At 47.2% G+C, this 13,624-nt stretch overlaps 1 long non-coding RNA gene across 2 annotated transcripts; it reads right to left on the reverse strand.

The window, feature by feature from the left end:
• Window positions 1-5,899: 5,899 nt before the first annotated feature.
• LOC308701503 lies at window positions 5,900-11,776 on the reverse strand. 2 transcript variants are annotated; one of them, XR_014031454.1, is made up of 4 exons: window positions 11,691-11,776; window positions 10,158-10,205; window positions 9,679-9,919; window positions 5,900-7,428 (listed from the first exon to the last, which is right to left on the reverse strand). It is a non-coding gene; the product is annotated as an uncharacterized lncRNA (long non-coding RNA). The 2 variants fall into 2 exon arrangements; XR_014031455.1 differs by lacking the exon at window positions 11,691-11,776 and having other exon boundaries at window positions 10,158-11,057.
• Between the last annotated feature and the right edge of the window lie 1,848 nt (window positions 11,777-13,624).

Raw genomic sequence — 13,624 nt, forward strand, 5'->3', positions numbered from 1 at the left:
ATATCCTTTTCTCGCTGTGTGTGTGTGTGTGTGTGTGTGTGTGTGTGTGTGTGTGTGTGTGTGTGTGTGTGTGTGTGGTCGTTCACGCGACACTACTAAAAGAGCAGAGGCATTTGTTACAAAATGCCTCACAATTCCTGCGGCTCCAGTCTCTGGGCCGCGCAAGAACCGCCGCTCTCAGAGACCACCGGAGACCGAGATGCGAGCCAGGCTTTTGCCGGAGGCCCTCCCGCGAGCCTCGCTCTCTCCCTCTCCGCCCCCGCTTCCCGACGCGCAGCCGGCGGCTTTCGCCCGCGATGCCGTTGCCTCAGGGGATGAAGCGGAAGACGACGCTTTACTGGACAGCTGCTCTCTACTGGCGTCAGATAGCGAAGGGTGGTCCGGCTCTCACCGCTCCGCCTCTTCTTCTACACGCGAGTCTGGTAGGACCCATGCCAGTGTGGACGCCGAGCTTCTCCGCCTCCTCACTATGGCCGTCGACAACCTGGGCCTCGAATGGTCCCCGCCTGCGGCGCCCGCGACAAACAGGCTCGACGGGTTCTTCTTGCCCAGCCACCGCCAGTCGCCAACGTCCAGATCAGCGCCCTTTCTACCAGAGCTCCACGCAGAGCTCTCTAAGTCGTGGGATGCTCCAGTTTCAGCCAGGCTTTGCTCTCCAGCCTCGGCGACCCTCTCGCACGTGGACGGAGCCGTGGAGAAGGGATATATCAACATCCCTCCGGTTGAACAGGCGGTCGCAGCGCACCTTTGCCCCCCATCCGCGAGATGGCGCTCAAAGTCTGCCCTCCCGTCGAAGGCCTGCAGGACCACTTCAGCCCTTGTCAGCCGCGCTTTCTCCGCCGCTGGTCAAGCCGCTTCAGCCCTGCATACCATGGCGGTCCTACAAATTTTCCAGGCCAATCTCCTCCGTCAGCCGGATGAAAAGGGCCCGGATCACACCGCTTTGATGGACCTGCGCAGCGCGACGGACCTCTCCCTTCACGCTACGAAGAGCGCAGCCCAGGCTATCGGGCGTTCGATGGCTTCGCTGACCGTCACAGAGAGCCACCTCTGGCTGACGCTGGCCGACATGGGAGAGGCAGAGCGGTCTGTTTTCCTTAACGCCCCGCTCTCCCCCACCGGCCTCTTCGGCCCTGCAGTGAGCGGCCTGGTGGACCGTTTTTCTGTGGTGCCGAAAGCTTCGCAGGCCATGAACCTGTTCCTGTCTCGCCGCTCGAGCTCCGCTGCAGGCCGCTCTCAGAAACAGCCTCCTGCACGCAGCTCTACTCAGCGCTCGTCTCGCCCTCCGTCTTCGCAGCAGCGTGGCCGCCCTAGGTCGCGGTCATCCAGCCAGCACAGGCCGCCGGCCCCGCGGGGTCCCCGGCCTCGCTCGCCTGCACCCAAACGCCGTTTTTACGGCGACCCAGATAATTCGCAAAGAGAGCTCAATGTCTGGTCATCCGGCCCACGCCGGCAGTGTTATGAGTGTAGTGAATATGCCCACGTCCCAGTGTTCATGTCTACACACAAGCACGATCTCCCCTGTGTGTCCCACAGAGCACACTCACATAAAGCGTGCGGTTGCCGCTCGAGTGTTAAACGTAGGAAATGTGCCCACTCCCCAGTGCTCACGCCTACACACTGCCCGCTCTGTCTCACATACTCAGGGTCTAGATCTCATAAAGCCCCATTCCAACGGCCGTGTGTTAATGAAGAGTCCTGTGCCCACTCCTCAGCGCTCACACTCGCTTGTAAACACCCCCATATGCCAGAGACTGTGTCTGTGAGCACTGCTCAGCCGGTCGTCGCTATCAGCGAGCCCCTGCTCCCCAACACCGACAGCGCACTTGCGCTGTCGCCGCTTCGAGTCTCCTGCCCCGCGCAGACCCAGAGGCCATTCGACCCCTAGCTGTGAGTGCAGATGCATGGAAAGCTATTCCGGGCGTGTCGAAATGGGTACTGAGCACAGTAATACGGGGCTATTCGCTTCAGTTCCTTCGCCGTCCTCTGAAGCCCATCTGCTTCATACAGAAATAGCGAAACTGTTGCGCAAAGGGGCGATAGAGAGAGTTCACCCTTCTTTAACCGAGGCAGGCTTTTACAGCCGTTATTTCCTCATTCCCAAGAAGGACGGAGCGCTCAGACCTATATTAGATCTGAGATATTTGAACAAAGCTCTCATGAGCCGGCCGTTCAAGATGCTCACGACCAGACAAATCCTCGCGCATATTCGCCCGAGGGACTGGTTAATCTCTCTCGATCTGAAAGACGCATATTTTCAGATTCAGATTATACCCCGTCACAGGCCATTCTTGAGATTCGCCTTCGACGGCCAGGTATATCAATACACCGTCCTTCCGTTCGGCTTATCCCTGGCACCCCGTACATTTACGAAGTGCATGGATACGGCTCTCGCTCCCCTGAGAACACAGGGGATGCGAATTCTGAACTATCTGGACGATTGGCTCATTCTAGCGCAATCAGAGGAAGAGCTCGCTTCCCACAAGATGACGCTTCTCAGTCATTTAGAAAGCCTGGGTCTTTCGGTGAACTGGGCCAAGAGCACGTTAACCCCCAGCCAGTCAATATCCTTTCTGGGAATAGAACTGGACTCGGTGGCCATGACGGCCAGGCTGTCAACACAGCGCGCGCGCTGTGGTCAACACCTCGCCGCGTCTTTTCAAAAAGATGTTTCCCCCTGAAAACATTTCAGAGGATGTTGGGCCATATGACATCAGCTGCAGCAGTCCTGCAGCTGGGCTTACTACGAATGCGCCCGCTCCAATGCTGGCTGAATTCGAAAGCGCCCCGCAGAGCGTGGGTCTCAGGCTGTGCCCGAATCAGAGTGACTCAGGGCTGTGTTTCAGCCCAGCAGCCCTGGTTGGCAGCCGATTGGTACCAACAGGGAGTTACGTTGGGAGCGATCTCACACCGCAAACTGATCTCGACAGACATGTCCAACACGGGTTGGGGAGCGCTTCACGAGGGCAGACCGGTCTACGGCCGCTGGTCGGACCAGGAGAAAAGCCTTCACATAAACTGTCTGGAGATGTTAGTGGTCGAGAAGGCGCTGAAACACTTTCTCCCTCACCTGCACGGGCACCATGTGCTAGTCCACACGGACAACATGTCAGTGGTGTCTTATGTGAACCGTCAGGGCGGAACCAGATCCAGAACTCTATGCGCTCTGGCAGAGCGTCTTCTGATCTGGGCTCAGGGCTTGCTGCGCTCTCTGAGAGCCGCGCACGTGCCCGGTCGCCTGAACGACGGACCGGACAGGCTGTCCAGAGACAACGTTCCCCCCGGGGGATGGGCTCTACACGGCCAGACAGTCCAGACGCTGTGGCGTCGCTTTGGCTAAGCGGAAGTCGACCTTTTTGCCACGAGCGAGAATGCTCAGTGCCAGAGGTTCTTCTCAAAGAACGAGGACGCGCTGGCCCAAGTTTGGCCCAGCGTCCCGTTGTACGCTTTTCCCCCGATCTCGATGCTGCCGCAAGTGATAGCGAAGATCAGGGAGATGCGCTGCACGGTGCTGCTCATAGCCCCGCGCTGGGAGAACCAGTTTTGGTTCCCAGAGCTGACGGCGCTGTCAGAAACAGCCCCGTGGCCGATCCCGGTGAGGAGAGACCTTCTCTCTCAAGCCCGAGGCTCAATTCTACATCCCCATCCAGAGCATTGGTCTCTGCATGCTTGGGTAATCAACGGATATTTGTTGATCTGTCAGAAGGGGTAGTTAACACAATCACGCAGTCCAGAGCCCCCTCGACGAGGCGGCTTTATGCGTCTAAATGGTCAGTGTTTAAAAAATGGTGCGCGGGAAAGAGTCTGAATGCTCAATCTTGTGGAGTTCCACAGGTCCTGAACTTCCTCCAAGAGCTCCTGGATGTGCGCAGGTCCCCCTCCACGCTCAAGGTTTATGTTGCGGCGATTGCTGACTCGGCGCGCGGCCGCGCATTGGGAAGAAATGAACTCATCACCCGCTTCCTCCAAGGGGCCAGGAGGTTGAATCCTCCTCGGCCGCTTTCGGTACCCATTTGGGATCAGTCTTTGGTCCTAGAGGCCCTAAAAGCTCATCCCTTCGAACCCCTAGACTCGGCGGAGTTGAAATACCTGACGTTCAAAACCGTTTTTCTGTTAGCCCTGGCTTCAGTAAAACGCGTGGGCGACTTACACGCGCTTTCAGTGAGCGCTACGTGTCTTAAATTTGGACCTAATGACTCGTTAGTCATTCTCAAACCAAAGAACGGTTATGTCCCCAAGGTGTTGGGTACTCAGTTTAGAGCTCAAGTTATCTCCCTTTCAGCCCTGCCATCAGGCAGTGGGGATGGCAGCAGCCTTCTTTGCCCTGTCAGGGCTCTAAGGCGTTACGTCACACGCTCCGCCACCTTCAGGCTTTCGGAGCAGCTCTTTGTTTTGTTTGGTGGGCGCACCAAGGGTCTCGCCGCCTCGAAACAGACGCTATCCAGATGGATAGTGGACGCTATTGCAACAGCTTATGCGTCCAAAGACCTGCAGTGCCCTTTGGGCATACGGGCTCATTCCACCAGAGGCATGGCCTCGTCGTGGGCATGGTCCAGAGGAATTTCTATTCATGACATTTGTATGGCGGCGGGCTGGGCCTCCCCCTCTACATTTGTTAGGTTCTATAACCTGGAAGTTCCCGCCTTGCAGGCTAAACTTTTGTCAGTCTAGTCGGGTATATGCCCTGTTTATGTGTGCAACAGGCTAGCCACTTGATTTAGCTCTCCTGGTTGAGCTGCACTTGGGTATGTCAGTTATATATAGACCGGCCGCGCCGCTCTATTTTTCCCTATGGGTGCTTATGAACGTGTGTTGGCCCGCCCCGCTGGCCACCCGTTCTTCCACTTCTATGCTTCCCGGGCTTCCGGGAATGTTGTGTGGATATAAGGCACGCACGGCGTTGACAATGGGGTTCCCGTAGCGTAAGCTAGCTTACGCAAATACGAGAGAACCTCTCGTGAGAGAAGGATACTAGGTTACTCACGTAACCTCGGTTCTCTCTAGAAGAGGGAATGAGTATTTGCGTTCCCTGCCGTGCTCATGCCTCGAGCTCATGTCGCTTCATTCGACAGAAACCAGAGATTTTAGCCTCCGAGCCCTCCTTATATACGCTCTGACTCCGCCCATTCTGGCGGGATGTGACACGCTCATTGGGCGTGACGTCATGCGGGGCTCACTGGTAGGCTTAAGCAGTTGCCGCGCGGCAGACTATGAGCGCAGTATTGCCCGCTCTAGCTCTGCTGAGCTGCCTGCTGCACTGCGTTGACAATATATGAAAAATTAGGATAATTTTTGGCTTCAGTATCTCGAGAAAAAGATGACTTTTCCCGTAGCGTAAGCTAGCTTACGCAAATACTCGTTCCCTCTTCTAGAGAGAACCGAGGTTACGTGAGTAACCTAGTATCGTTTTACATTTTGTTTAGCCAGAAAACTAACATATCTAGCATGAAGTTTTGTTCTAGCATTAACTTTACCTAAAGTTTTCATTGCCATACTTGCACCACTTAAATCATTGTCAAGGACACAGCCAAGATAATTAACACTATTTCTGTTTGATATTACACAATCCCCTACCTTGACACACAGTTTAGGAACCTTGTTCAGTTTACTTTTAGACTCACATAACATGGATCCCGTTTTTTACCTAAATGCAATAAGAGTTTATTTTCAGAGAGTCTCTTACTTTATTTAACTCCTCATATCACTTGTATTTTACCTCCATCAATCTGCTTCCTTATAAAATCTGTTAAATACAATACATTTACATCTGATCATATAGCAGACGCTTTTATCTAAAGCGACATACAAATGAGGAGAGCAATAGAAGCAATCAAACTAACAACAGGAAAACATTAGAATCAACTATTTTTTTTTTCTTGATGCAAGAAGGAGCAGACAATAAAAATGGACAACAAAAGTTTAATACTTGGTACAGCAAATACAAAAAGAAAGTAAAACTGGAAGCAAATAAGACCGATCTCTCTCTTTATTGACTAACAAGATAATAAAGCATCTCAATCAGCCTCTTCTTCAGCTTCCTGAGCAAGAACAGTTAGTAAAAAAAGTAAAAAAAAACACTTGTACTTTTAAGCAAAATGATATATGCGATATTGCTCTTTGGGGAGGAACTTTATCTTTGAGTTGATGTGAATCTCACAGTTAAATATAAACTATTTAATGTGACAAATGTTGACAATGTTTCTTTTATACTGTCGATGGTTGTGGCCAGGGCTGTAGAGTTCTAGAATCGCCGGTGTCCCAGAAATGAGGTAGTTCAGGGGGTTTGGGGTCATGAACATAGGCTCAACTGATATTTATATACATCAGTTTTCCTGATTATTTTTGTCGGTCACTTATCATTTCTATCCTAAAATAGCTGTCAAATATGAAATGTTTAGTTTAGCTATATTTGATCTCACACTTCATGACCGTTAACTGAAGCGCTAGATCATGCGCTCAGCAGCTTCTGTGAACATAAATCCTGTCTACTTTAATTTGATTGGTCATCTCAATATTCTGATGTTGATGAGCGGCGACAGACCGCAGAGCTCAGACGAGAAGATCTTGGAGCTGTGCAATATCCTTGCAGCACTAAAGTAGAGTTAATACTATATTAGCATATTATTTCACAACCTTTGTTATATACACCTCAGAAATATACTGAAGTCTGGATCTCGTGACTTCATAACTGGCTACAGCCGTGGTTGAGTCTGGTTTAGACAAACTAAGACAAACTAAGAGAGGTGGCATCGCACTTGAAAGTGCTGGAACTGAAGATAAGCTACTTAATGTGAGTTTTTGTATGACTGTGTAGATTAGATGAATGAGTGAAGCTCTTCCCACATGCAGTGCAGTGATACGGTTTCTCTCCAGTGTGGATCCTCTCGTGTTTTTTCAGGGATCCTGATTGATTGAATCTCTTGTCGCAGTGTGAACACTTGTAAGGTTTCTCTACAGTGTGGATCCTCTGGTGCCGTTTCAAATCTTCAGCTCTAACAAAAGTCTTCTCACACTCAAAGCACACATGATTTTTTACACCAGTGTGTATTTTCTGATGAACTTGTAAATCCTGCAGACGTGAAAAACTCTTTCCACACACAGAACATGAATGTGGTTTCTCCTGTGAATGAACTGTCATGTGTCTCCTCAGGGCTGAAGCCGACAAAAATGTTTTGCCACATTGATCACATTCATGCAGTTTCTCTCCAGTGTGGATGATCATGTGTTCCTTAAGGTGTCCTTGTCGTGCAAAACTCTTCCCACACTGATCACATGTGAATGGTTTCTCTCCAGTGTGGATCCTCATGTGAATCTTGAGATATGGTTTGAATGTGAAACTCTTTCCACACTGAGTGCAAGTGAAAGATTTCTGAGATCTTCTTTGATGTTTCTCCACTTCATTCACTTCTTTATTCTCATCCATCGGGCCTGAAATAAAAGTTAAAAAGGTGCTCAGTAAATCAATAAAATTATGTAGTGAAAAAAAAAAACTAGATCACTAGTGGACGTGCTAAACACAGGTGTAAACAGGGTCTAAAACAATTTGAGCTTGTCCACTTTTGACCACTTCCAGAGGTAGTCGAAAACACATTCAACCGGATTGCTTTGGTAGTGTAGACGCTCATGTGGTCGAGTGTGTTCAAACAGACACAAATGCGTAAACATTATGGGAAGCGCTGTAGCCAGACGGCATTTAAACTTTGTTGGCTGAAGACCCAAGTTTGGTTTGAAGAAGGAAAACTCTGTGTTTGATGTGGACTTGCAGCTTTAAGAGCAGAAACAAAACTCTTCGTCTATTTTTCTGTCCGTCTCTGGTCATGCTCACATGCAAATTGCATGAGCTTATTTCACCCATTATATTGAAAACACGTACATTTACCAGCTCAAAGACCGTCCCCTCAAAGAAACAGAACAAAAGTGGATAAAAGAGATGGATTTGAAACACCAGGTGTAAACGGGAATGGGTCCTTGTATACTTGTGATCAACTGACCAAAACGCATCTTAACACCAGCTGTAGACAAAGCCTCAATCATCTTTAATCCTTTTGAACATGTGATTGAAACCAAATGTGAGACATTTAAACTGACCAATCAGCAGATTACAGCTTTCCCACATCGTACTGAAGGTGTGACATTTAGCAAACCTCATATGTACACACACATCTTGGCCGACAGACCTTTATCACTATCAGCACTTCTTTACGGATCACTAATGGCCCTTGTGGTAAGAAAGAGGGGGTTGGAGCAGGAAAGCAAACGTCTTTGTTCATTTGCAACCCTAAAGAACGGAAAAACAATGAAATATAGTTTTTCCATCACCATGTCCCTTTAGGGGCTCTTAATAAATCACATTTTTGAAGAGAGAACTATTAAATATTTGATAAACTATGCAACTACCTAAAATATTAACATTTTAAAACACACCGCTCTAAGACACACCGCTCTACGGTGATTTGAAAGTGATTACAGTACCAGTTTTGGCCACAATCTTACATAGCTCCTTTAACACGCCCTGTTTTTACACAAACTAAACCACATGTAGCAAAGTCTATTTATTTGATAATTTTTTTTAAATGTTGCAGTTTTAGCAAGATAATAACAATATTTTGGAATGCGCAAAAACTAGACATATCCATAATTTGGTTGCAGTAATTGTGAACCAGATGTAAAATAAACAGAAAAAAATGCTCAGATAAAACTTATATTGACTTAAAGCCACACTAGGTAGGAATTCCGTTTTGGTCAAACAACGACCCCTAGAGTCGCTGTGGACTACTTGTATTTAACGTTACTGTCGTAAATGCCACTCACGCAGAGCAGTCTCTTCACTCACGGCCTGATCCCCTCCCCCCTGTATACCGGTCCCTGTTCAGTCGGATGGAAGCTGTAACGGGTGGCAATAAGGTGTGTCCCCTTTAAGAGCTGCGCGCGCCCTGTTTAACTTTCGGCAGTCTGTATTGTATGTGAGCCTCGAACATTCCGTAAGCGGATTGTTTCTGTTTGATGTTCATTCTTGTCCTATTTTTGTCTATCAAGTAATGCTGTGGACCGTAAAACGTGTGACAGACAGTTACATGAGTTTGATTTGGTAATAAAAACAACGCTTTACAAATCGTCGGACATCGAACGTTGAGCTAGCCTCCGAAGATGTCTTTACTAATCCATCAACAAGAACGCCAGGTGCTTTTTAGCTCACACCAACGAGTGAAAGCTTGTCTGAGTGATATACAATAAGCCATATACAAGTCCAACAGCATGTGAGGACGTGTTGGGGGAAGTGAGGTAGCCTATGCCGTAAAGCAGTCGAATTTTGTAGTTATTTTTGTGTGCGGGGGTTACTACCCGAACCCCGAAGTTTAAAAGTACGATTAAAAACGATACAGACCCCGTCAGGCTATGGCAGACATGTCATTCAACCTATTGTAAGTCGATGTACCATCACAAGAGTCTTGGAAATATATTATGAAGGTTGAAAAGTTACCTATGCTACTTTAAAGATAACAAACATCCTTGTTTTTTTGTGTGTTTTTTAATTGCACCCGGTTCATATTATTTGCTGCTTTAATTCTAATTCACAACTAGATTTGTTCTACTATAACAGAGCTAAATCTGATGAACTGCTTTATAACCTTAATGTTCTTCAGCCTCACTAATGAAGAATCAGGAATAAACACCAACCTCTTTGTTCTTCAGTGTGTTTCATTCTGCAGTGTTCTGGATCTCTCCTGTTCTCACTGTCCTTCAATAAACTCTGTCTTTGCAGATTTCAGCTCTTCCTGATGGTTTGATGCTCGTCTTCACTTGTAGCTGATGGGAATATTCTGGCATTTATTGGGGAATTGCAGTGGGAGGGGCTTCACTGAAGGAGGAGGAGCTTCACTGAAGGAGGAGGAGCTTCACTTAATGAGGAGGAGCAGATCTGGCAAAATCAAGGAGAAATCACTTACTGAGAAAATAGTCCTCCCACTTTAAGTATTTATAGTCACATTGTAAAAAAAAATAAGAATAAAAAAAGATTAAAACATATATATTTACAGATTTGCAAGAAACAAATGGCACAGCAACTGAGTTAACTCAACTTTTTTTTTGTTTATTGTGTTGCATAGGAAACATGGTTCATCACAGATTATTGAAATAAAAGTCATTATAAAACTTACCTATATCTTGCAGATGTCACAATAGCTGATCGTGTTGTTTTCTCAAATCTGTTGACAATAAAATTAGCTTAATGTGTGAATTTACAGATCTGAAGACATCAGCATAATGAATGAGGAGAAAACAGGATCTATTGACATGAAATAAAGAGGCTTTTCAGCTTCTCTGATAATAGTGATGATCCACAGACTATCAATACTCATTCAACAAGCCATTCAGGATCAGCAGATCATCTCACTTTATTATAAGTATTTGCTGCTAGAAACAGATTGTTTGAGTCAGAATATAAATGTAACAAATTATTATTATTTTACTGTCACTTTTGATCAATTTAATGCAATAAAAGTATTAATTTCTTTCCCAACATTTTTTTTATAAATTCTTACTAACCGCAAGCTTTTGAATGGTATTGTATAATGCTACAAAAGTTTCTATTTCAGTTAAATTTAGTTATTTTGAACTTTCTATTCATCAAAGTAAAAAATAAAATAAAATAAAAAAATGTACACAACTGTTTTCAACATCATAATAATCATAAATGTTTGTTGAGCATCAAATCATCATGATTTTTGAAGGATCATGTGATGAAGACTGGAGTAATAGCTTAATTCCCCCCTAATTCAAATCAATATATGTTGTAACGACCCTTTGCGTTTAAAACGGCTTTTGTCCAGGTACACTCGCGCATAGTTTCTCAGGTGGCTTTGCTGGAAGGTTTCCTCAAGCGTCTCGGAGTCGTTCCCGCAGTTCTTCTGGATTTAGTCTGTCTCAGTTTGATAGTGAGATCAGATCAGACCGGCTGTTGTCAGACTCCTTGTGCATACACAAATCTCCCTGGATTATTACAAGTAATGGCACAAAGAATGTTTGGAAAATTAAACTTATATTTCCTACTGACACACTACAGCATAAGATAGAAATAACTGTCTTAAAAGTGACTTAAAAAAAAAGGGGGGGGGGGGGATTGGGATATTAACATGCCTAAGACTTTTGCACAATACTGTACATCCAACAGAATGATTCTAGCTTTATTTACCAATGTAGTATTTACCCTAAAAACAACTGGATAATTGATGTGACAATGCGATAATAATGTTTGTTCCAAAAGACTTGATTAAATGCATGAAACTAGTTTATAGATATTAAACATATAAATTGTGACAAAACAGGCTGTCAGTCTGTGTGTTGGTGGGGATTTGTCAAAGATTTCAGTACGATTTTTACATAGTGACGTCCAGTAAGGGGGCGGGCGGCAAAGCACTGTTATGAGTGAGTGAGTCCAGTCAGCTATTCAACTATTCAACCATTTCAGTGAAAAAGGCTGCTTTATTCAGGAACAAACAATGCTATGGCTATCAATGTCATTCATTGCTACTTCAAGAGTGAATCCCGCATAAATGCGGATGAAATTCCCAAAACTTAAATTGCAGCGTGTTTGGCCATAGCAGCATGAAAAACAAGTTTTAAACAAATTCTGAATGTATATTAGCCTGGCAAGCCAGACCTACATCAAGATGTTAGGTCTTGAAACTCACCATAGACACGGCTCAATCCGAGGGGCGGGATAAACGGCTGTCTTTCAAATTCCCTCTGCACGCAATAGGACAGCGCTGAATGAAAACAAAAATGAAAACATGTACATGCATGGTGCTCACATATGATGGTAGCCCTGGTTGTGCTATATAGAGTGAATTTACACCTCTGCCATTAATATGTTTATAAGCAACTGAAAAAAGCTAAAATGTCAGGGCATGTCAGAACATCTCAAGGACCCCAAAAACACCTTAGACCCCAGAGGGTTAATGCAGGAAAACCAAGGTACACTGGGTGGCATATCCCAGGTGGAATATGTAACACAGCACCTACCCGTAGGGAGGACTTAAAATACACATATGACCCGAGAGTGGGATGCATATGGAAACCTCAGAGATATCCAGCCCGCATGGTGGAATGTTTCAACTTCGAGTCACGGGAAAGACACGTCCTCAATGGAGACTTACCGTGGAAATACACATGTGGGGGTTCCCCAACGGGGGAACCATGCACATGACGGCACCTAGCCAATCACAAGGGCTGATCGAGCAGGCATGCACTCTGGGGACAGCATCAACAGTGCAGGAGGAACTCAGGGTCTGAGAAGAACTCATCTGAGTGAAATAGCGCACACATCCAGTCTGTGGAGTGGAATGGTGCAGCAAACGATGACACCGAGCAGGTCCTACTTACTGGCTAGTAAAAGCGAGTACTTGAGAGGACACTAGCTCTACCCGGAGATTATAGAATCTCGCGAAAGTGTTGGGTGTCGCCCAGCCTGCAGATGTATGTTAGCGAGGCGCCATGCGCTACTGCCCAGGAGGAAGCCACACTCCTGGTGGAGTGTGCCCTTACCCCTAGGGGGCATGGACAACCCTGCATCTGGTAAGCCAAGACAATGGCGTCCACTATCCAGCGAGACAACCTTTGCTTGGAGAGAGCCTTTCCCTTCAGCTTCCCACCATAACAGACAAAGAGCTGGTCTGAGGTCCTGAAACACTTCCGTCTACATAAGCATGGAGGGCACATACTGGACAGAGCAGTGCCAAGGCTGGGTCTGCCTCCTCCGAGGGCATCGCTTGCATGTTCACCACCTGATCCCTGAAAGGAGAGGTAGGAACCTTGGGCATGTATCCAGGCTGGGGTCTCAAGATAATGTGAGAGTTAGCCGGCCCGAATTCCAGGCACGCTTTACCAACCAAAAATGCCTGCAGGTCCCCTGCCCTCTTGATGGAGGTCAAAGCGTCCAGGGGCGCTGTCTTCATAGACAGGAACTTAAGCTCCACTGATCGCAGTGGCTCAAAGGGAGCTCTCTGCAGGGCTGATAAGACCACTGCGAGGTCCCAAGAGGGTATAAGAGGAGAGCGAGGAGGATTTAGTCTTCTCGCCCCCCTCATGCTGTCCCCCCGTTTTTGACTCCACAAGAACATAATGCGCAGAGATCGGAGCCACGTAAGCCTTTAGGGTGGAAGGAAATAGCGTTCGTTCCAACCCTTCTTGGAGGAAGGAGAGCACAGACCCGATCGGGCATTTTCTGGGGTCTTCTCTGCGAGAAGAACACCAGGTGACAAAGAGGTTCCACTTCAATGCATAGGCGTGTCTCGTGGAGAGGGCCCTAGTGGAATTGATGGTAGCCACGGTACTCAAACCTGGCGTGTCCCGTCCAGGACCCATGCATGCAGGTACCACAGATCGGGACGTGGGTGCCAGAGGGTGTCCCGTCTCTGAGAAAGGAGGTCCTTCCTCAGAGGGATTGGCCAGGAAAGGGCTGTCACGAAGAGCACCAGTTCGGAGAACTAAGTCCGGGTGGGCCAATAAGGCACAACCAAAAGGACCTGCTCTTCGTCCTCCGTGATTTTGCACAGGACCTGTGCAAGAAGGCTCACTGGGGGAAACGCATACTTGCAGAGGCCCCGCGGCCAGCTGTGCGCTAGTG

The sequence above is a fragment of the Scardinius erythrophthalmus genome (assembly GCF_964197995.2).
Source record: "Scardinius erythrophthalmus genome assembly, chromosome: 14".
Lineage (NCBI taxonomy): Eukaryota > Metazoa > Chordata > Actinopteri > Cypriniformes > Leuciscidae > Scardinius > Scardinius erythrophthalmus.